Here is a 22682-nt window from a genome sequence, read left to right on the forward strand (position 1 = left end):
TAACTCTGAAGTTCCTTCTAGTTCTGTTTCTATCATACTAATTTTTTTTTCCTACTGCAGATATCAGTATGCTCTTCCCTAACTCTTATAAGTGAACAGATATGCACTAGATAAATCTGTATGTAACAAATTACAAAAGCAACTCTTAAAAAGGTGAGTCTAAACTAGATAAACCTATATGTATTAAATTACATGATAGGCCTTATAAATCACAGATGTGAACTCCCTTAAAAATCCACAGCTAGGTGGCGCAGTGGATAGAACACCAGCCCTGGAGTCCGGTGTACCTGAGTTCAAATCCGGCCTCAGACACTTAATAATTACCTAGCTGTGTGGCCTTGGGCAAGCCACTTAACCCTATTTGCCTTGCAAAATCCTAAAAAAAAATCCAACTGATTTAGGATTTATTTTAGATCAGACATTTTTTTCAGATCAATATTTTGATAATAGGATTAGGAACTTTGATAATACTAACTCATTACAGAATGTCAAAGGCATGTGCATTAACAATTGTGGGATCACCAGAATCAATTTCATATTTTTTAGCTACTTGATCTCCGGTAGGAATGCTGAGGCCCTTGCCCACTTCAGTCTATGAAAAGTTGACCTCAAAGGCACGATTATTAAAAAATTATTTAAAAGGTTACAGGACACATGGATTTGACTTAACTTTATTCTTTTCTGACTGAGGTTCTTAATAAAAATTGCATTTTTACTGATTGGTCACATGAATACTGTGCTGATCATGCATTGTTCGCGAATCAAATCAAAAGTCATTTAAAAATGGCTAGCATTAGGGAAACTTAATAGCTTTTTTTAGCAGATTATTTAAATCACTGTAGCTATGATTTCAAATAATTTATATCCAAACAGAAAGACTTCAATGAGCCATGGAGACATCCTTTAAAGGAAAGTAAATTTTAGATGATAACTCAGTCTTAAAAAAACTCAGCAATAGCTGTGTTGTTGAAGAATTTTTAAAATGGAGAAGTACTTTTTCATTCTGTCCTCACTCTTTTATATGAATGGAATTATTGGGCAAAATAAAATTGTATGTGTAAGTACATGTTCTTTTCATCTATGCTATGTATGTGTATGTGATTTTAAAAGTAAGTATTTTCTAGCTAATGTTCAATAACAGGCTAATTGCCCAACATGACATGTATTTGCATGATTGATCTGTTAAATTAAACTCTCCCCATTTCAAAAATGAGTGTGTTGAGGGAAATTCTTTATTTTGTTTCTCATTGAATATTAGCCAGACCTTCAGGTTAATGCTCAATACCAGTCTGCCACCCACCAATTAACTGTGCCATATTGCTTCAAAGGATATTCGAGTTTAAAAAGACTTTGCGTTCATTTAATGCAAACCCCTTAATTTTATCAATGAAGATACAAAGACAGGGAGAATTGAAATGACTTACTCAAGACCTCATAACTATTTAGTGCTATACCCTCTGTCCATCTTTTGAATGTCCCTCTAGTCTAACTTTTGTAAAGCACTTATATCCATCAGTAACATTCAGAAAGAATTTCAGCTTCCGTAATATAAAGCAATGAATCAATTGACACATTCAGTGGATTCTATCAAAGGGGGTAATTTCTGAAAATTGCAACAGATCTTGAGAATACCTAAAAAGTACTAATTAGCAGGTTGTATGTGTTGATACATCTGGTGACAATCTAGTTCTTTTCTGACTTAAGTGATTCCAGGATCTATATTACAGATCCATATCACATCAAAAGACTGTTTAAATTAACCATGGGATCAAAAGATTATAATTTATCACTTTGTTCATTTAGACACTGTTTGAATGAACCAACAATGTCATGTCAGATAAGAATTCATCTGATAAGTAAACAAAGCTCTTGTTGAGAATAAAACTGTTAACAAAAGTAAAATCCTGAGTGCTGGTCTCAGTACCTCTGAAGTTCCATCTAGTTCTGGATCTAGCATTCTAATTTTTTTCCTACTGCAGACATCAGAATTCTCTTCCCTAACTCTTACAAGTGCACATATATGCACTAAATAATTCTACATGTAACAAATTACAATATAGCAACAGTTATAAAGAGAGTCTAAATTAGATAAAACTATATTATCAAAGTACAATAGCAACACATATAAAGAAGGTAGATCCTAAGATTTATTGATTCATTATATTATTATCCTGTATGTTTGAAGATGACCCTTAATGATAATTTTTTTATTGTGACAATTTGATCAAAAACTCTTATTGCCAGCACTCCTTACTTTATGCTCTATTTTGTAACTATTTGTTAATGAAGTAGGACCTTCTAACAGGAAGATGATATGCTTTCTAAATAAGCAACTTGACTGTTTTAGTATGTTTGCTTAGTTTATAGTTTGTTTTACCAGTGGCTACTCAACCAGTTCAGGACTTGGATTAAGAAGAGGCTTGTAGAAAGACTTCATTAACAATCTCACCTGGAATGGTCAACAGTATAATTTTTAATCTCCTGGTGAGAAATCATGTTAATAGCATAAATAGTAACTGGGATGCCAGTTCAACGCTAGCTTTTAACTTCATTTTGAAGATACTGTTTTTTTTTTCCTTAGGGCTATTTCCTTCTAGTAATTAAAGACAACAGGATAATTCTGTACTCTTCATCAGACAATTTTTGTTAGGAGACTACATTGCAGAATAACCTGAGGGGGGTGACAAAAATGGACTCATTTTATTTTGAAATAAGGATCTAAAAATTGAAAAAAATACACCAACATAATAATATCTAATAAAGGAAATGTTGCATGCAGATGTCTGTTTGTCTATTAATCCTCCCAAAGGACTGTATTCTTTTATTTATATGAGTAACATGAGAAACAAACATGTTACCAAAAATATATTCACTTAAAAGAATGGATAAACACAATAGAATTTAATGGCAAAAAATCTGTTTTTTAAAATGGATTTTAAGGATTAGAATGTGAAAAGAACTACAATTTTAAAGTCATGTATTATGTTTTGTAAATATCCCATTTCCCCTCTATGGGCCTCTATTTCATCACTTGTCAAATGAGAGAGGATTTTAGTAGATAATCTCTAAGGCCCTTTTCCAGTTCTAACACTCTGAATCTATACATGCCACTCCCATGAGTCATATGGTGATCACATTTTGTACAGCTTTTGATGGTAGTAACAAAGTATAAACTAGGGTCCAAGTTATGTACCTTTTACACAATGCAAAGAAACCTAATTTCTTTTCAGTTGTTTCTGAAGTCTCCGCCTAGGCACATTGGCAACCAATTTCAATTTCATTGTAATGCACGAATAATAAAATCACATACTCTTAACTTAATGCAAAGGGCAAAAGGAATGGAAGGAGAAAAATACAATTTTTGTTGTTGCTGTTGTCATCTGAAATTTCCAGTGTCTTTGCACATTGGGCACCATTTCATTTTTATTGCATAGCACTGAGAGCAATGTCACATTTCATTAAGTTAACACCAAGTTAGTAAAAAAGAAAAGCAGAATATTTTGCTGCTATTACCGTTGTTCAAGATTTCTGTCCTGTAGATACTTATTTTTTATGGAGACGAGTTATTTCAATAGGGAAATGCATTAGGGAAAAATGTGACTTTTTTAAAAGCCAAATTAGCTGCTAACTTAGGCTTTGACCTGTGGTTTTGTGTGCTCCCTCAGCTATGTGAAGGTAAATAGGTCAGTCTACCAGCATGGAAAATTCTTTTGTGATCAACTGGCCAAAGAAATAATAAAACTCAAATTATCTTTCTCTAGTCTTGCCATGTTTTCTATTGAATATATGGAGACTAACCAAGGGCTTTAGCAGATTAGTTGGTAACCTGAGCTGCCATGTTTTAGGGACCATCAAAATAGCATTCCTTAAAGAAATAGTATAACTTAATCATACAGATGTTGATCTTTCCTGGGATGCCCTGAGGTCAACTCTTAGTATATAATATGGTTTGGAAAAGCCTCCTTTCTGTTTGGAGGCAGTGTGGCATGATGGGAAGCATACTGAATTTGGAGTGTCATGATCTGACTTTGTTACCTTGAGTAAGATACTTTCTCTAAGGGCCTCAGTATCTTCATGTGTAAATTGAGGGTTTAGGTTGAGATGATTTCTGAAGTCCCTCCTGGTTATAAAAATAATCAACACTGTTAATTAATATTTTATTATATAATACTTTAAGGTTGGCAAATCACAGTTCTTGAAGGTAGATATTATTACTGTCCTCATTTTACACATACTGAGAGTGAGAGGCTCAGTCATTTGCCTAGGATCAGACAGCTTAGTGTATGTCTGAGGCAGGAACTCAAGTCTTCTGATTTGAAGTCCAATACTCTATGCCTTAGTTGTCCTGTGATCTCCAAGTCTATGAAATACAAATTCAAGTAGTACTTATACAAAGCCTAATTCATGTGAAATGTCCACTAATGTCTAATACTTTTTCTTGACAGTGGTGGTGACCCTAGCTAGGTACTTGAAGCCAATGCCAGATGAATACAAGCTCTGACAGTTTCTACCAAGCTGGAAAGGTTCTGAATATGCCCTAGAGACATATTGTACGTCTGTCACCTCAGGAACAGCATAGCTAAATTCAGAAAGTCTCATCACCAGAAGGTTGGCTACCAGGTAATGATTTTTTTGGTTGCAGTGATTCATGAAGACTTATTGAAGGCATGGAGGGGTTGTGATTTGAGCCAGTGGAGGGAATATTCCCAACTAATGAAATCACAGCCCTTTCAAAATACTGAAGCTGTGTGAGGAGGTCATAGTTCTAATACAGAGAGCTAAGGTTTTTAGATTAACAGAAGAGCTGAAGGAAATGAACAAAAAAACCCCCATGATCACATTATAAGGGAGAATCTATTGAATACATGATAATGACAAAGTACTATGCAATATATGACTTAAAGCTTGGAAGGACTTGGTTAAACCCTTTCATAAGTAGAGTCCCAGATGTAAAATGGCTTGCTAGGGTCCCTTGGGCAGTAAGTAGCAGAAATTTGAATCTGGTGTTTTGATTCAAAATTCAATGCTTCTTTCTTCTACATCATGCTGAAATTTAGAGAAGTGATTATTTAAGGTTTGGGTGGAGTGGACCAGTGAAGACTTCACTTCCTGGATCAAGTGACATGAACTGGGCCTTTGGGGAGGGTGGAAATATCTTAAGTGTTTAGTACTAGAACTATGACAAATATTAATAAATTTGCTCATAGATCTTGGGTTAATATTAGTGGATCATTAGATCCATTTGAAACCAAGGAAGAGCAGCAAAATTGTATAAGTATGTTCTGTGCTGACCTGGCTAGAGTAGATAGCCATTATCATGACATGCTGATCAACATAATCTAACCACTTGAAATTCCCACCTTTATAATTTCTTCAAATTAAGGTATCGTCCACAGATGTACTATGTTAAAAAACAAATTTGTTCCTTGGGATGCATAAATGCATGAACCTATTAGCACCAATTAATACAGTAGGATAGAATAGTTAACTGCCACTTAAAGTCCTAGGATAGCAGATCCTCCTTTATTTATTCTCCCCTTCTCTTATTTTATAGCTAGGAAAATGGAGGCCTAGAGAAGTCAAGTAACTTTCCTAAGCCACACATCTAAGTAATAATCAGTTGATAAAAATTGATTTAGCTTCTAGAAATGGGGGAATTATGTTAATCAATACAATGGTCAACCAGAGTCCAGATGACTGATGACCTAACTCTCATTGGAGAGGATGTGCATTCAAGGTGTAAAAAAGGACCTTCCTTTATTGTCATGGCCAGTGATGGAATCTGTTTTGCTTACCTAGGCATAATTGTCTCAAGGATTTCTTCTTCTTCTTCTTCTTCTTCTTCTTCTTCTTCTTCTTCTTCTTCTTCTCCTCCTCCTCCTCCTCCTCCTCCTCCTCCTCCTCCTCCTCCTGCTTCTGATTCTCTTTCTCCTCCTCCTTTGGTTTCTGATCTTCTTCCCCTCCTCCTCCTGTTCCTATTCCTGCTTTTCCTGCTCTTCCTCCTCCTCCATTTCCCTCATCTTCTTCTTCATCATCATTATCAGCATCTCCTCCTCCTCCTCCTCCTTCGAATGTGAGGAAATAGGAGCAAGAGAAAATTGGAAGGAAGGTAACAAGCATTACTGAGTACTTGCTAAGTGCCAGTTACTACAACAGTAAAGAAAAACAGAAGTTATAAAAGAAAGTAGATATTAAAGAAGTAGGAGAAAGCATAGATCCATTTCTAAGAAGGTACATGGGATAGCAGGTCAGATTAGAGCACAGCATCCTGGTGAGCTATCAGTATTACAGTTCTGGGCATATTCTGGCATGGAAGGCCATAGATAGAGGAGAATGGAAGGAGTAGACAATGGGAAACAGATTTCATTTACTTAATTTTTTTTGGTTTAGTTCTTATCCTGGTTTCAAATACCCATACTTACTCTTTCAAGGTTGTTTTACTTCAGTGGTGTAAACCCTTCTAATATAGATCATTCCTCTACAGCTTAGTAGATGGGGCTGAAACACTAATCACCTAGAGACTACTTTGGTATTGACTCTCCTGTAAGAACTGTTTTGGACCAGATATGCAGGCCATCATTATTGGGTCCATATTAATCCAATAAATTAAATGCCTTTTCAATCTGATTGAATATACTAAGTCCTGGATACTAGAAACCAGAGTCACCTCCATGCCATGAACCAGGACTTTAGCAGAGACTAAACACTAGGGATGAATTATTTAAGTCTAGAGTATGAAAGAAATATCAGTTATTCAAACCACCTTGATGTTTTATATCTCTGATCCAAACATACCCTCAGGGAAAAGTACATGCACCAAAAAGGTTGCTGTAAGGAAGGGTGATGGAGAAAGCTTTTTTTTAAAGCAAAGGTACACAGGCATTCTTTTTTTTTCCTGAATTAGAAATTAAAAATTTACGAAACATTTATCAAATACCTACTATATGCAAAGCATTGTGCTAGGTGATAAAAAATAATAGTTACTAATGACAGAAAGTTTATAACCCAATTGGGTAAGAAGTATTGAAACACTCCAATATGGTAGAATATGAAGGGGGTGACAGGAAAAATTTAGACCAATTCCCTGGGAAAAATTGAGGAAGTGGGAAATAATCTCAGCTGAGGATAAGAGAAGATCATAGAATCTTGAAGAAAGACAAAATTGTATATACAACATATATGAAAAGTTCATCAGATACCATCTGGTTCAATTTACACAAAGAAAGGATTCTTTGGACAAAAAGACCTTCATTGAGGAGGTACTCACTGCCTCTGGCAGCAATCCATTACATTTTTGGATAGATAGAAAGTTTGGTTTTATATTAAGTCCAAATTTACTTCAAGGTCTATCCTTGGAGTCAAACAGTACAAGGTTAAGATCTTTAGGTGTCAGTCCTTCAAATAATTTCAGCCAACTATCATGTCCCCTCTAAGTCTTCTCTTTTCTTGGCCTAATAGCATCACTTTCTAAAAATTATCTTTATGTGACACATCCTGGTTTATTTCCTGTGGACATTTTCTAGCTTTTTAATGCCCTTTCTAAAATGTAGTACTCAGGAAGACTAAATGATCAGAGATGCAGTGGGAATCCATTCTTGGCAAAAGAGATGGCTTGTACAGATAAGGTTTCAAGACAGTAAAATGAGATGGGGAAAAGCAGTACAATTGCAATGTAGAATATTTGAAATAAGATTGGAAAGTTACTTGGGAGCCATATAGGGAAGACCCTTAATTTAATTCTGGGATTTATATTCTTTTCTATAGCTACTAAGGATTTCAAGTAGGAATGACATAGTTAGATCTTTATGTTTGGAAGATGATTTTCACAGTTGTTTGAAGAATGTGTTATAGAGGACAGAGCCTAGACGTAGGGAAACCAATTAGGAAATTCTTTTAATGGACCATATGAAAAGAGATGAAAGCTCAAACTAAAGTGATGATGGTAGGCTGAGTACAGAGGATATATGCATAAGGGAGAGATATTACAATTGCAATAACTTGACAACTGATTGGACGCAATACTGAGGAAGAAGAAAGAGTCAAAGATGACAGCATTTTTGATACTGGGATGCTTGGGAGGTTGGTAATATCACATAGCAGAGGTAGGAAGAGGACTCAGTGTATGGGAGACAAATTTTGATTTTTGGATATATTGAATATCACTTGCTGTTGTAAATTCTGGTAGAGATGTCTATCATATTGCTTAAGATGTGGAACTGGAGCCCATGGGAGAGATTAAATGGACATTTAGATATAGGAGTCATCTATCTTAGAAATGGACAAGGTTATAACAGAGAGACTTTGGAGTGGGGAGAGGAGAGAGGAGAGATGAGGAGAGGAGAGAGGACATAGTCCTGTAGGGGCATTCACAAGAAAGGGCAAGAGAAGGAAGAATGGTCAGATGAGTAGGAAGGAAATTTGCAGAGACCAATGCTAGAGAAGCAAAGAGAGAGTATGTAGGAAGAGAAGTGGTCAATAGTGCCAAATACTTCATAAAAGTCTGAGAGGATGAGAAATTGAGAAATTGAGTAAATTCCATTTAATTTAAGAGTTAGGAGGTCATTGGTAATTTGTTTAGATCAGTTTGAGGAGAGCAATGAAACTGGAAGTCAAATTTCAAAAGGTTAAGGAATAATTAAATTGTGAGAAAAAATTGCATTGAGTAGATTACATCTTTTTTAGAGGCTTCTTTGTGAGGGATAGTAGAGAGAGCTGAAGGAGAGGATGGAATAAAAGAAGGATTTTTTTCTGGTATAGAGGAGATCTGAGTATGTTCTTAGGCAAAGATTAGAGTTGTAACTAGGATTTAATCCTAGGGAGGGGTATTATGCTCCCTGATGTGGTCCATAGATCATGTTGCCTATTTCTCATTCCCCTATGACAACATCAGATAAACCTTTCTCTGTTGGGCTTACTTGCCTTCTCTGAGTTCTCAAAGTCTCTTTTTTTCCTCTACTACTTGTCCCTACCATTTTCAACCCCATCCAGGGAGGGAGAGGGAGAGGGAGGGAGAGGGAGAGGGAGAGGGAGAGGGAGAGGGAGAGGGAGAGGGAGAGGGAGAGAGGAGAGAGAGAGAGAGAGAGGAGAGAGAGAGAGAGAGAGAGAGAGAGAGAGAGAGAGAGAGAGAGAGAGAGACGACAGAGAGACATACAGAGAGACAGACAGACAGAGAGAGAGAGAGAGAGAGAGAGAGAGAGAGAGAGAGAGAGAGAGAGGGAACATACAAGCAGCATTGGCTGGGCCATGGTTAGAGAAGACAGAGATGCAGAGTCAAAGAGATAGAGATGGAAAGATGGAGAGAGATAAACAGATTAAGACAGAAAGATGGAGAGAGACAAAGAAGAAGAGAGAAATAGAGAAAGAATCTTTAAATAAATTTAAAGGTAGATCTTCTTGGTATCTTCTTGGACCTTTTGGTATTGAACTAGAAGTGTAGGTTTTTTCATATGAAGATGACTTGTTTATACCTATGGGTTTAATTTGAATTATAATTAAGTAAAATCAGTGATTATAATTACCCATTAATTAATTATTTTTACTCCCCTAAAGTTTTACTCTCATGTCTTCTCATGTTTTGGAAATGACCATCTGTTTCCAAAGCTTATGCCAATGGAGCACAAGTTCTTTGAGGCATATAAGTGTTCAGTAAATGATTCTTCACCAATTGATGACTATCAAACTGTAAAGCTTTGATTATAGGGCTGGTAAAAGAATGTCCTTTGTGTAAGGTTTATCACCACAGACTTAGAAGTAAGAATTATTTACCCCAAAGCAACTCACTAAATTTTTCATTCATTATTTCACAGAAAGAATTATGATTAAATCACACATCCCTGAAGTAAGGATGGATATAGACTATGCCTGAGAACATTATCTAGGAATAAATGTCTTATAGTTTGAAAATATTTAGACCATTTTAATATTTTGTCATTTATGGGTGTTCTATCAAAAGAAAATCCTCTCTCCCTGTCTTGATATAAATTAGTGGGTGAGAGAAACTTCATGAATTTTGCTTCAACTTAAATCCCCAGCCAACTTTCCCTGAAAGCTTTGATAGGACTGTATGCTAATAAATTTAGAGCTAGAATAAACCATAAAGGTTATCTATACTGAATACCTTATTTTCTAGATGAAATATACTAAAGATCAGATGTAAAATGGTGAAGGTAAAGTAATTGATCCAAGATCACACAGTGCTGTAGAATTAGCTTTTAATTTTAGGTCATTTGACTGAAAATCTGGCACTCTTTCAAATGGACCCTGCTATATGCTCATAACTTTTATAGTTTTTGAGGAATTCCAAAATGGATATTCCGAGCTTCTTCCTTCAAACTCAGAGTGATCATTAATTAGCTTTGTTTGGTTTGTTAGACCATGCCAATCAACGTCTTATGGAAGACATCTATTACAGGGACCAGTACTGATTTATCAGAACAAAATGCAACAAACTCTAATTCCCAACAAAACCCAAACATGTATTCAGTTCTGTCAAGGGTTGCCAGACCATGTTACTCTCTATTGTCTTCATTGAATGTGCTACAGGTGGTCAGAGATTCAGGGTATCACTAGGGTTGAATTTTAGCCAAGATGGTTTCTTAACTATTCCCTGATTTTTTGATTGAAATTTGAAGTTAAGAATCGAAGATATTTGGAGTCTGCTTTAAGAACCCCCTAAACTTTGGGGAATGTAAAGTAAAAGATACTTTTCTAGCAGAGTCACAAAATTGACTATAAGTTTAATGTGGGATACAAAAAGGAATACTCAAATAATTCTTTTTTCGTTTTTTGGTTATTTATAGTAAATTTATGATAATGGTATTGATAGTTGTGTTTTTTGGGAGTGCCTAACATTTCTGGATGCAATAGACACTTAATAACTATTTCTTAACTAAATGGACTGGAATGAGGGCTATCTATGAGTAAATACAGGATGGTGAACCTGTTTTCTATTGAAGCTTTTGCATCCTAGGAGGAAAATTCCAATGAGTAACATTTAAAAGTAAAGTATAACCTACTTCAGGGTTTTTTGATAGTGTCAATTCTTCAATTTAGGGGATCTTCTAAGAGATCATCTAGTCATATTCTTATAGCCCTAGAACTAAGAAGTCACCTAGTCCTGTGCAATCAAAATCAAATACAAATTGGAGTCACTAATCTATAAATAAGAATCTCCAGATACTTAGTTTTAAAATGTAGTGTCATCGATATTTTCTTGTAGTTTTATTCATTTTGTTAACTGTTTCCCCAATTACTTTAATATGGTTCAAGTTTTACTTGAAATTGTTGTAGGATGCATGTGACCCAAGTATTTCATTCTTTTCATACAGTCTAATCCTGTTATTTTTCATATGGGGAAATGTAGACCCAGAAATAGGACAGGACTTAACCGAAGTCACATAGGAATCAAGTGTTCAAACTATGATTTGAATTTAGGCTTTGGAGTAGAAATCCAATGTTCTCACTATATTAAATTGTTTCTTTTTGAGGGTAAGAGAACCTTAATGTTCAGCTCATTTGAATGTGATAATATGGAACCAAAGAATTGCTTTTGTTATTTCTTATATAAATTGAATAAAATTTTTTCATCTATCAAATTTCTTGTCTTCTGAAGGAGAGAGGAGGAGTAGGAGGGAGGGAGAGAATTTGAAATTCAAAATTTAAAAAATGACTTGATGTAATTGAGAAATATTTAATGAAATACAATATTTTAAAAAAGTTTTAATGTCAAAAGGGAATAAAAAGCTTTCTTTAACAAATACAAGAAATAAAACAATTCTTTTGTTCCATATTACTGGTTATTAAGTGAAAAATGGTAAGAGGAAAAAAGAGATGAAGGAAGATGAAGGAAGAGATTCAAAAGAATAGGAGGAAGAACAAAATAAAGAGACAAAGAATAGGGAAAAAAAGAAAAGATAGCATTTGAGAGGGAAGAGAGGGAAAGGAAAGAATATTGGAGAGAGAATGGAAAGCAGGATTAAAAAGTTAGCATTTCTTTCCCAACTAATATCTCCTCCTTGTTCCTCCCATCCTATTTAGTAGTTCTGTTCCACTTTTTATGGCCCCATTCTACCTCCTGCCCAATAGCAGGTTAAAACCAACCATTTTTGGATTTGGTATCTTGAGTATTATGAGCATTATTGCTATCACTGTCACTGTTTTCTTCACTACTAATTCTTCTGCCAAAAACCACTTGCTGGAACTTTTCTTCTCTCTCCATCTGCAAGGTACTTCTCAAAGTGATTCAATGACATATCCATAGTTTGTCAGAAGAAAGGGACCTTGAATGGGTTAATTTGACAGTACAAAGCTTAGGGGAAGGTGAATTCTTTTTCAGCAGCCCCATATTATAAATTTTAAGAGTACAATAGAATTATAGTTTTTTCTTTCTTGTGTTGTTTTTCAATGTACTTTCAATCTTGTATTTTCAGTATTTTGTGTACCTTTTTAGGAATAGTGATAGGGTACTGGGTTTGGACTTAGTCATCTCAAAGTTTGAATCCTGTCTTAGATAACTACTAGCTGTGTTAAAAAAAACCAGGCAAGTTACTTAATCACTTCCTGTCTCAGTTTCCTCATCTGTAAATGGGAATAATAATAGGATCTACATCACAGAATTGTTATGAGGATCAAATGAGATGACATATATAAAGGTTTTTTTAAATTTTAAAATATTATATAAATGCTAGTGACTATTATTAATTATAATTATTGGAAAGGAGGCTATTAATCCCTTTTGGGATTTTTATAGCCATTAGTCAAACCTAAGCTTTAAGAAACTTTTCCTGGAGTTCTGGATAGGAATATCACAAACTTGAGGCAACAAGAAAAATACTAACTCCTCCCTTTGGAACTAGGCTACTGCGGGAGTGAACTGGGCACAGATGAGTCCAAAAGGGTAAATCCATCAGACCTTTCAGACACTCTTTTTTTCTTAGGGATGGAAGGTTATTATATCAACATTGTAATCCTGAGTTGGGTCAGTTGAGAGCAGGGAATGCTTTTTTTGTGGGAATTAATGCACTTTTGTTTCATATAGGGGAAATAGAAAAATAGAGGATTCATTTATCTAATCTATCTACTCATTCATTCATTTATTCATCTCTTTATTCATTTGCTTGCTTGTTGTTTTGTTTGTTGTTTTGTTTATTTATTTATATTTGTAATTTTATTCCTTCAGAATAATGCAAACTCTTTGACAGAAATTGGGATTATATTTTTGCCTTTGTAATCTAGGGTCTGTCATAATGCCTTATATACATAGTAGGCTAATCACTTTGTTGAAAATGAGTTGAACTGAATTCACAGACTCCTAATTGGGAGAATTTTAAAATTTCTGTGTTTATTAGGTGTATCCTCATGGTGATGAAGTTAGACATAGTTAGACAGAAAAGGATATATACATATATTTATACATGCATATATGCATATATATACAATACTTTATATATGTATCTAAGCATATCTATCTGTATTCATTAAACTTTGGAGATCTTAATGATGATAAGTGGAGCTGGGGAAGGACAAAAAAAAGAATCTGTAGAGAAAAGGGGGAAGAGGAAAGGTACAGGGTAAAGAAAATTCTGAGATGGTCTATATAATGTTTAATTACATTGTAACTATATGTGGGCCTTAGAAACTGTAAGAAACATATGGATGAAAAATAATTAAGTGGAAGAAGGAAGTATTTTTTTCCTCAAGATTAGATTACATTCAAACCAAATTTGAATTTTTGGAAAGCAAGTTTTAGGAATGCTGAATGTGACTTCCTGTTTTAATGTAGGGGCTCTCAGGCTTATAAAACCAAACCTCATAAAATGTCTTGGATATTAACTCACTCTGAAGACATAACCTTTTGATGTGTTAAGTGTAAATGAATCAGAAACACATGAATTAAATAGTTTTTGAAATACACATGGATTCAAAGTTTGAAAGAGGAAGAAAAGTGCTTTGGCAAAATATGTTTTGGGTTTTGTTGAATTCAAACATTAAAAAGTTCAGGATGTGAAGTGATCCCCAAATGCAAGCAGACTCACTCATCCCTAATTTAAAATTCCAGTGAAGATTCAGAAAATGACCAATTGAATTTAGAAGGAAATTAACTAATCTTAATGTGCTGGAATGCAAGTACTTTGAGTGTATTTCCCAAAGGTCCATCAAACGACAGCAAAAACAGATTACCTATGGAAAAAGCAAGTTAAGATGATTTTTCTAGAAGAATATATATATACATATAGTCTTCTAGGATAATGCACATGATGTTGGCGTTGCATTAATTTTTAGTGATTAGACAGCAGTGAAAGAAATTGTTTCTGAAGACGGATGGTTTATATTATTCCTCCACCCCACTCCAGCTCTTGAATCTAATATTTGGCCTCAGTACACAGCCCTAATAGATATTTCCTTGTTTATGCAAAACAATAATCAATGATGTCAGTATGGTTCTGGAAATAGAATTTCTTACTTAACATTTGTTTACTCTGCTGGCTTCGAAGCAGCAGAGCAGAAAACATTGCAATTTCTTGAGAAACACCAGTGATTGCTTTTTATAAAGGGTATCAGCAGCAGTGTGGTGAGAGTTTTAATAGATATTTAAAATATAGAGGAAATTTCTGTAATCATGGATACTTGGGCAGTGACCTCAAAAGGATTCATAGCTGAGAGAGCATTAGACCTTTTAAATATTTAGTTAAGAGAGCTATGAGCAGAAGAGTTACTGTAAGATCTGGTTTTGGTGTTTTCTTAAGTTAGTTGCTTTCTCCCATATATCAATTCTAAATCAATATCACAGTATTAGGATAATGCTGATCTTGGAAATACCATCTTTCAGAGTATTATAAAAAAGAATGCTTGGTAGATAGTAGATACTTAATAAATGTTACATTAATACATTAGATACATTAATAAATGTTTATTGACTTATTGTTTGGTCACTCAAAAGTCCAGGGGCTATATACATGTATGTTTATATGTATGTGTACAATTGTTGTACAGTTCTAGATATAGTTCACTCTTACTTTTCCCCTCAGACACCAATTTTTAAATTTTCTGGTAGTTTCAGTAGGTGCTAATTTTAATGTTCTTTTTTTAGGTTCTAGGTCATTTTTTAAGTTTTTTTTGCAAGGCAATGGGGTTAAGTGGCTTGCCCAATGCTACACAGCTAGGTAATTATTAAGTGTCTGAGGCCGGATTTGAGCTCAGGTACTCCTGACTCCAGGGCCAGTGATCTATCCAGTTCTAGGTCATTCTAATGTAGAATTACTCATTCAATCATGTCAACCCTTTCTTATTTCAGTCCTTTAAAAATTAGTGAATTCATCATTGCAGGTATTCCCTTTAGTGACATGGATGAAATTCCTTCTATGTCTTATTATATCATATTCAAGAGCTATACTAGGGTCAAAAGTTTTTTTACCTTGTACCCAATGGTGAGAATCATCTCTGAATTTAACTTGCCTATTTCTCAGGTAGCAGACACACATTGTTAGGCCTAAACTCAAGGCCTTTTCAGTTTGGCTGGACTTGCTAGAAAAAAAGATTTCAAGAATTCAAGATCACTTCCATATCAAGAGGAAGTATCGGAGCAGAACTTAAATGCAGCAAACATGTTGTCATAATGCTCCTCAAAAAATGCACATCTACCTAGCAATAACCAGAGTTTTCACAGAGAAGAAATGATTTGTGAAAGATCCCTCCTATGATTCAGTTCAACGAGTCTTTATGGAGTACCTACTGCATGTAAATCACTTGTTATATACAAAGATGAAAACCAATATAGAAAACAATATAGAAAAGGGACTTCTTGATTTAGGAAAATAAATAACACTTATACAAAGAAAAGTATGATGCAAGGTAAAACATGATTAGATCAAAGAAGGAGTCTATCCAAACTTTTCTAAGAAATATGAAGAGGTAGAAAATGTATTTGGAATGGTAGAGTGATCAAGGAAGGCTTCATGGAAGGGGGATCATCTAAAATGAGACTTGAATGAAATTCAAAAGGCAAAGATGTAGGGAGAGTATGATATGAGGATGAGAGTGAGAGGATAGCCTGTGTGAATGTGTGGAGGTGAGAGATAGCATATATAGCAAGACCATGGAAAAACTGACAGTTCAATGTGGCTGTCCTGAAGAGTACATAAAGAGTTAAATAAGTCTGGAAAGATAAATTCAAACTAGGTAATAGAGAATATCCAGGATGAGATATTTGTATTTTATTCTAAAGTTCTAGGAAGACATTGATGTTCTTTGACCAGATAAGTGATGTCATCAAATCTGTACAACAGAAATATGATTATTGGAAAGCTGTGGGAACTGGAAACAGGGAAATTAGCTAGAAGATTATTATAATACTCCAGGTGATAGGCAGTGTAATTGGAGAGTTAGGGAAAGTTATAGAAGATGTAGTAGAGATTGGAATCAGCAGAACTTGGTATTTTAATGGATGTGAAATATTGATTCAGAAGGAAAAGTCAAAGATGATGGATTCTGAACCTGGATGACCCAGAGTTTGGTAATATAGGGAAGGGAGGAAGGGCAGGCAGTAAGTAAAAAGGTAAATTCAGTTTGGCGCATTTTGAGTTTTAGATGCTGGTGACTATCCTTAAGTAGTTATTATTAGGAGCATTTGAAGTCAGCTCTGAGCTGATTGTTAAATTTTCAGTGTGAAAATTTACATCTCAGAATTTTGCAAATGCTACTAATTAGGGTTTGATTTATTGTTTTGTTGATTATCTAATTTAAGAAAATTATAGATAAAATGTTAAAAATACAATTAAACAAAGGTATGCCTTTAGACCATTATACCTTGATTATTACCTTATTTTAACAGCTGTGACCCACATCATAATTTGAATGGCATCTGATATAACCATAGGAATACAGATAGAAGTGAATTCAAATGATGTATTAGCATTAACATTATCATCATATTATTACTTATTTATTGAAACTGAAATTGCAGCTTCTTATTTTGGGAATACTTCTTTCTTAAGAAGAAGAAGGAAACATGATTAAGTATAGTTCATTGTAATTTTTTTGCTTATATATTAAGAATAAATAGTTTTCTTTATAGAATAGACAACTGGAACTTCATGGCTTGTACATTAAAAAGTACAATTAAATTTTTTTCGGTAATTAGAAAAAAAGACTCCTTTTCTGCTCTGAAAAAAACCAGTTGCTTCTTCCAAAGTTTTTTCTCAGGATATTAATTAGTACCTGAAACAGGCAACTGACCTGGTATGATACAATAATTGTCTCCCAAGGCCACTGAATATATTTTATCCATAGACTAATTTTAAGTACCCCCCCCAAATAAAGAATTCTTCCTCAGGTTCTTGAATTCATGCCAAGGCTGAATTACCTGAAAGATGAATGATGAATTCAAGAAACAAAAGAATTGTCAGGTGCGGCTAGGTGGCGCAGTGGATAGAGCATCAGCCCTGGAGTCAGGAGTATCTGAGTTCAAATTTGACCTCAGACACTTAGCTGTGTGGCCTTGGGCAAGCCACTTAACTCCATTTGCCCTGAAAAAATCTAAAAAAAAAAGAATTGACCATGAGTTTGCTTTGTCAGTTGGCATTCCTAAATCTATAAGAGTGACCAAAACATTGAACTTTGCTAATAAGGAATGATTTTAAAAATATAACTTTTTCTCTGTATAAGCAAGAGCATTCCTATCTAAAATTATATTACTTTTGAAGATTGGCATCCTTTGACCTTCCCACTCATGTTTGTACTTATATCAGAGTGATGAAGGGGACCTAGGAAATTTATAGACTCAGAAAGTCAGACTCTTCATGTAATAGTATTCAAAGTGATTTTGGCAGCTATTTTCCTTGTACTGACTATCCATTTAAATTCTGACTTGTACTGACTATCCATTTAAATTCTGATCTGCTTCAACATATTATTCAATAAATCTTGATGGAACTTACCTGAGTTGTGTGTTGAGTTTTGCTTTCATCTTTCATTGGCATAGAGGTAATAATTTGCATTTGACTGTCCATTTAGAGAGCATTTGCTGCCTAATGTTGGGGAATGGATGGATATCTGATCATCTCCCCAAACTTTGCAACTGGCTCCACCAATCACTGTGACATTCACATAGAAAAGCAATATTTTAAGAATAATAGATCAGATAACAGATGAAAGACTGGAGCTAGACATAGACACTGGAAAATCATTTGCATAAACCTGATAATTAAAGAAGTTAGATGGGGAATTAGCTAAGGAAGAAAGTAAACAGAGAAAAGAGTACTAAGGACATAGTCTTGTGAGATATCCACCCTTAAATAGTTGGAGAAATAATGTGAATCAGTAAAGAAAAGCAAAAGAGATCTAGACAGATAGGATAAGAACAAAAAGAGAGTAATGTCACATAAACCAAGGAAGAAGATGCTATTAAATATGGGTGTGTATGATCAGTACTGTCAAATGCTGTAGAGAGATCAAGGAAAATCCAAATTAAGACGAAGTCATTAAAGTAGGAGATAGACAATAACCTTAGAGTGATTTCAGCCTTGTAATGAGGTTAGAAATCAATTTAATTTAATTTGAACCAATGGAACAAACTTTTTAAGGTACTTATTCTGTGCCAGAATAACTAAAGTTGTAATAATGTTAGTCCTTCATTTTTGAAGAAGACCATGACATCAGGGAAGTAATGCCAAGACAAGCATGTGAATTGGAATTGAGTGAGGGGTTTTGCTGTGCTAAGTCACCAACCTCACTTTCTCCTCCAGAGTAATCTGCCCAGTGACCAGATATGAATCAGGATGACTGGAGATGGCCCTGGATGCAAGGCAATCAGGGTTAAGTGACTTGCCCAAGGTCATACAGCTAGTGAATGACAAGTATCTGAGGCTAGATTCTCTACTAAAATTGAGAGAAAGCGAGGTCAGTAAGTATAAATTTCTAGGAATTTAGCAGGGAAGTGAAGAACATAATGATAAGTTGATGGGTTAGTAGAGTCAAGGGAAGATTTCTTTTTTTAAGTAGAAGAGATAAGAATATTCATAGGCAGGGGGAAAGGAATTTGTTGAGCAGTAGAGACTTAAAGATAAAGCAAACAGGGAAAATAATTGAGGTGGCATGATCCAGGAGAAATGAATGGGGAGGGGATCAAGAGTTTAGCTGAGGAGGAAGTTGAGAAGATGAGAGAAGATTAAGAGAAATTCTGAGGTGGAGAGGATGAAAGAGTGCATGAAGGATGATCATAATCTCCTCATTTAAGTAGTATGGGAAGGTGAGGATAAAATAGGAGTAGAGCTGGAAGACAGGATGAGGAGAAAGTTTGGGCAGCTACTAAGGGGAGTGCAATTGGGAATCAGTCAGAGAAGAATTTCTGAGAAGTGTTGAGGACTCGCTTTAGCAAAGATGGTGTGAATTTGTTAGCCATACTTTGGCTACCTCTAGCTGCATTCAAAGGTTGGGTAGCAGGAGCAGAAAGAATTCTGACTTCCTGATTTGTAAGTAAATGTGCTGTCTAATGCTTCAGTAAATACTCCACCTTTAACATTAATCTCACAAAGAACGGGAGCTTGAATAAAAATTTGCTTTAATATTTGTATTTTTTTTTTAGGTTTTTGCAAGGCAATGGGGTTAAGTGGCTTGCCCAAGGTCACACAGCTAGGTAATTATTAAGTGTCTGAGACCGGATTTGAACCCAGGTACTCCTGACTCCAGGGCAGGTGATCTATCTGTTGTGCCACCTAGCTGCCACTTTACTATCTGTATTAATCAATTCCAGATAACCCTTTAAGTACATATTTGTGTCCAGGTTAAGGAAAAAAGGCCCATTCGAGTCAGTTTGAAAGTCTTAATGGTTCAAGTTCTTTCATTTTTAGTGGTTTTGGATATCTTTGTATTCTTTTCATTTTCAAAATTATCATAGGCTTTCATAAGTATAACCTTACATACATGAAATCCCAAAATGGATTCATATTTCTGTCAATGACCCATATTAGGAAATGATTCAGGAGCCTATGGTTAAAAAGGTAAAATGACTTAATAAGCTAGTGTTTTTGAGAGGAAAAGTTTGCTGAATTTGACAAGGGACCTTACCCTAAAAGGTCCCTAAAACCAACTAGACTGAGATCTCAGAGAGGAAGAAACAAGAATCGCAGATCCAGAGGAAAAGGGAGGCAACTAAGTAATGCAGTAGTTAGAGAGCTTGATCTAGAGTCAAGAAAGCAAAATCAAATCTGGTCTCAGAGACTACCTAGCTGTGGGAACCTTTGTCTGCCTTAGTTTTCTAAATGGTAAAATGGGGATAATAATGGCTCCTCATAAAGTTGTTGTGGGGATAAAATAAGGCAATATTCAATATTTGTAAAGTACTTTGCAAACCTTAAAGCACTGTATAGATTATTATTATTATTATTATTGTTAATATTATTAATGTCAGGCTGAATGGACACTCCAGAAGGAGAATAAGGAGAATACAGCTGCAGATGCCAACTTTCAAATTCATTGTAACCAAGGGCTAAATTTTCAGTTTTTGGAATACTGATTCTTTAGCATGAGAAGAGCTAACCAAACAGATTAGGTCATTTTATTACCTCTTCTTATTACTGCAATTTTAACAAATTTTTTAGTTTAATGTTCTGTAAGCCTCATAGGTTTCAGGACAAGGAAGAGGGGAGGAGCAAGAACAGGGGAGCAAGGCCTTTAGAGAGACATAAAAATCAAATTCCTGATATTCCCAGAGGGATTATTTTGGGTGAAGGCTATGTCATAAGCACTATTAGGCAACTGATCTCTAGAGATTGATTTTAATTCATGTGTGCTCAGAGCTGAGGTTTGATTATTGAAGCATATATGAGCCAGGAAGAAGAAGAATCCTCTGTACTAGGCCATATTCACAATGTTTATGGTAGGCAACAGGAAACCCTGGATATGGAACATGCGATCTAGTAGCTAATGAGTGAGAGTATGTATGGGTGTATGAAAATGGTTAACTGTTTTTAAATGCCAGAGAACTGCTTATAATTTATGACTAATTATCATCTTCTTCCTTCTCTACAGTAGTTGTCCTATCCTCTTAACCACTCTTCACACCTTTCTTCCTTGGGGTACTTACCACATTTTACTTTGAATTATAGTTTTATTTGGATTGTGAGGTCCTTGAAATCAAGGACTATATCTTATTCTTATTTGTATTCCCTACATGCCTTGCACAATTCTTTTACAGAGTAGGCGTATAATAAAAGTTTGTTGAATGAATAAATATGCATAAAACTTTTATGAATCATTGCTATACATCAGTTTTTTTTGATTACAGCACTAAATTTTTTTCAGCATAGTATATGAATTAGCAACACTGGGAAGTTAGGAAAATTGGGAGTCCAGATTCTACTACAACCTGCTTTGTGATTTCAAACAAATTACTTTTCTAAGCTTCAAACACCAACAAAAATGTCTAAATTATTATTAAGGCTCCTTTAAGAACTAAAAATTCTTTGCTCAGTCATTATGAAATGAATGTGAGCACACGTAAAATATTAGTTTTGTTGCATGATTGTTAATTCACAACTTTAAAACAAGAGAGGAAATACTGAAGGTGATCTCGTTTGGCAAAATAGTATTGCAAATGCTAACATCACAATTGCAGTTACCTTTTATATTAACAAGCAAACTATTGTGAGTAAATCTAAAATTATTAAAATAGCAATGACATGGCCTGATGTGAGGGGAATGAAGATAATAAGATGGATAGCCCAAATACTCCACTGGTATCCATGAAATGCAAGAAGAGCTAGAAGAAAGACTCTGGCATGCCAGATGGAACCTCTTGGGAGGATCTACAAGTAAATATACACAAGAGCATAAGAAAGTCTAGATGGGTTTCAAATTGAATCAATGAAGGGAGTATCCTCATCTCTGAGATCTCGGATCTACTGAAGTTTGGGAGCAAGGTGACACTTCCAATTAATATGGTTCCTTTTATTTAAGGAGTTCTTGGGGATTCCTCAAAAGCCAGGCTATAAATTATGTGCTTTGGGAGGTCAATTAGGCCACTGGGGTGCCCTTTAACAAACTATAAAAAGGCTTCCCTAAATGGCATCCTGGTGAACCCAGGATGGTTAATATACAGCCCAAAGTGTTTTACTTACTCTTGGGGAATGTTACACTTTGGTAGAATCTAGCTGATTATCTTATTGAAAGGAGGGGCCTCTCTGTTCTGCGGCTGCTAAACATTTACTTATTTATCATCCTTGGAGAGGAATTGGCTCTGGAGGGCAGAAGCATCTCTGGAAAACATCATTTAAAAACCCCAAACATATTTATGTCAAGCCATTCATAAAAAATAAACACTTAAGGGAGAAAATCAGCCACCATATAGGGCCCTTCATGTCTTCACTCTAACAGTTGGAAGTAATCTTCTTTTGAAAGTTTGATGTAAAAGAATAGTTTTAGGATAAGGTTAGTTAACTGACAACTCAGAATGGGCAGATGAACTATAGAATTACCATTCAGTGATTGAGAAAACTTAAAACTTTGGAAGGAATTTCTCTACCTCCTGGAAAACTGTTGTTAAGAATGATAACACTGGATAAACCTAGCGAGCCACAGAACTTTATATGTACCTTTGATTATAATCGATAAAATACAGGTGACATTGAAATGTATGTTGAGGGATTGTGACAGGGAAGAACTGAGTGTCTCTGCTGAGTGAACGCATT

The 22682-nt window shown here is 35.0% G+C and overlaps 1 long non-coding RNA gene across 7 annotated transcripts in view; it reads left to right on the top strand.

Moving 5' to 3' along the window:
* LOC141502508 (uncharacterized) overlaps positions 1 to 8993 on the top strand; it is a 93457-nt gene extending 84464 nt beyond the window's left edge. For all 7 annotated transcript variants that reach the window (XR_012472564.1, XR_012472560.1, XR_012472565.1 and 4 more), the window contains one exon: positions 4446 to 8993. This is a non-coding gene — a long non-coding RNA (uncharacterized LOC141502508). The remainder of the gene's footprint in view (positions 1 to 4445) is intronic.
* Positions 8994 to 22682: the final 13689 nt, after the last annotated feature.

The sequence above is a fragment of the Macrotis lagotis genome, chromosome X, assembly GCF_037893015.1.
Source record: "Macrotis lagotis isolate mMagLag1 chromosome X, bilby.v1.9.chrom.fasta, whole genome shotgun sequence".
Lineage (NCBI taxonomy): Eukaryota > Metazoa > Chordata > Mammalia > Peramelemorphia > Peramelidae > Macrotis > Macrotis lagotis.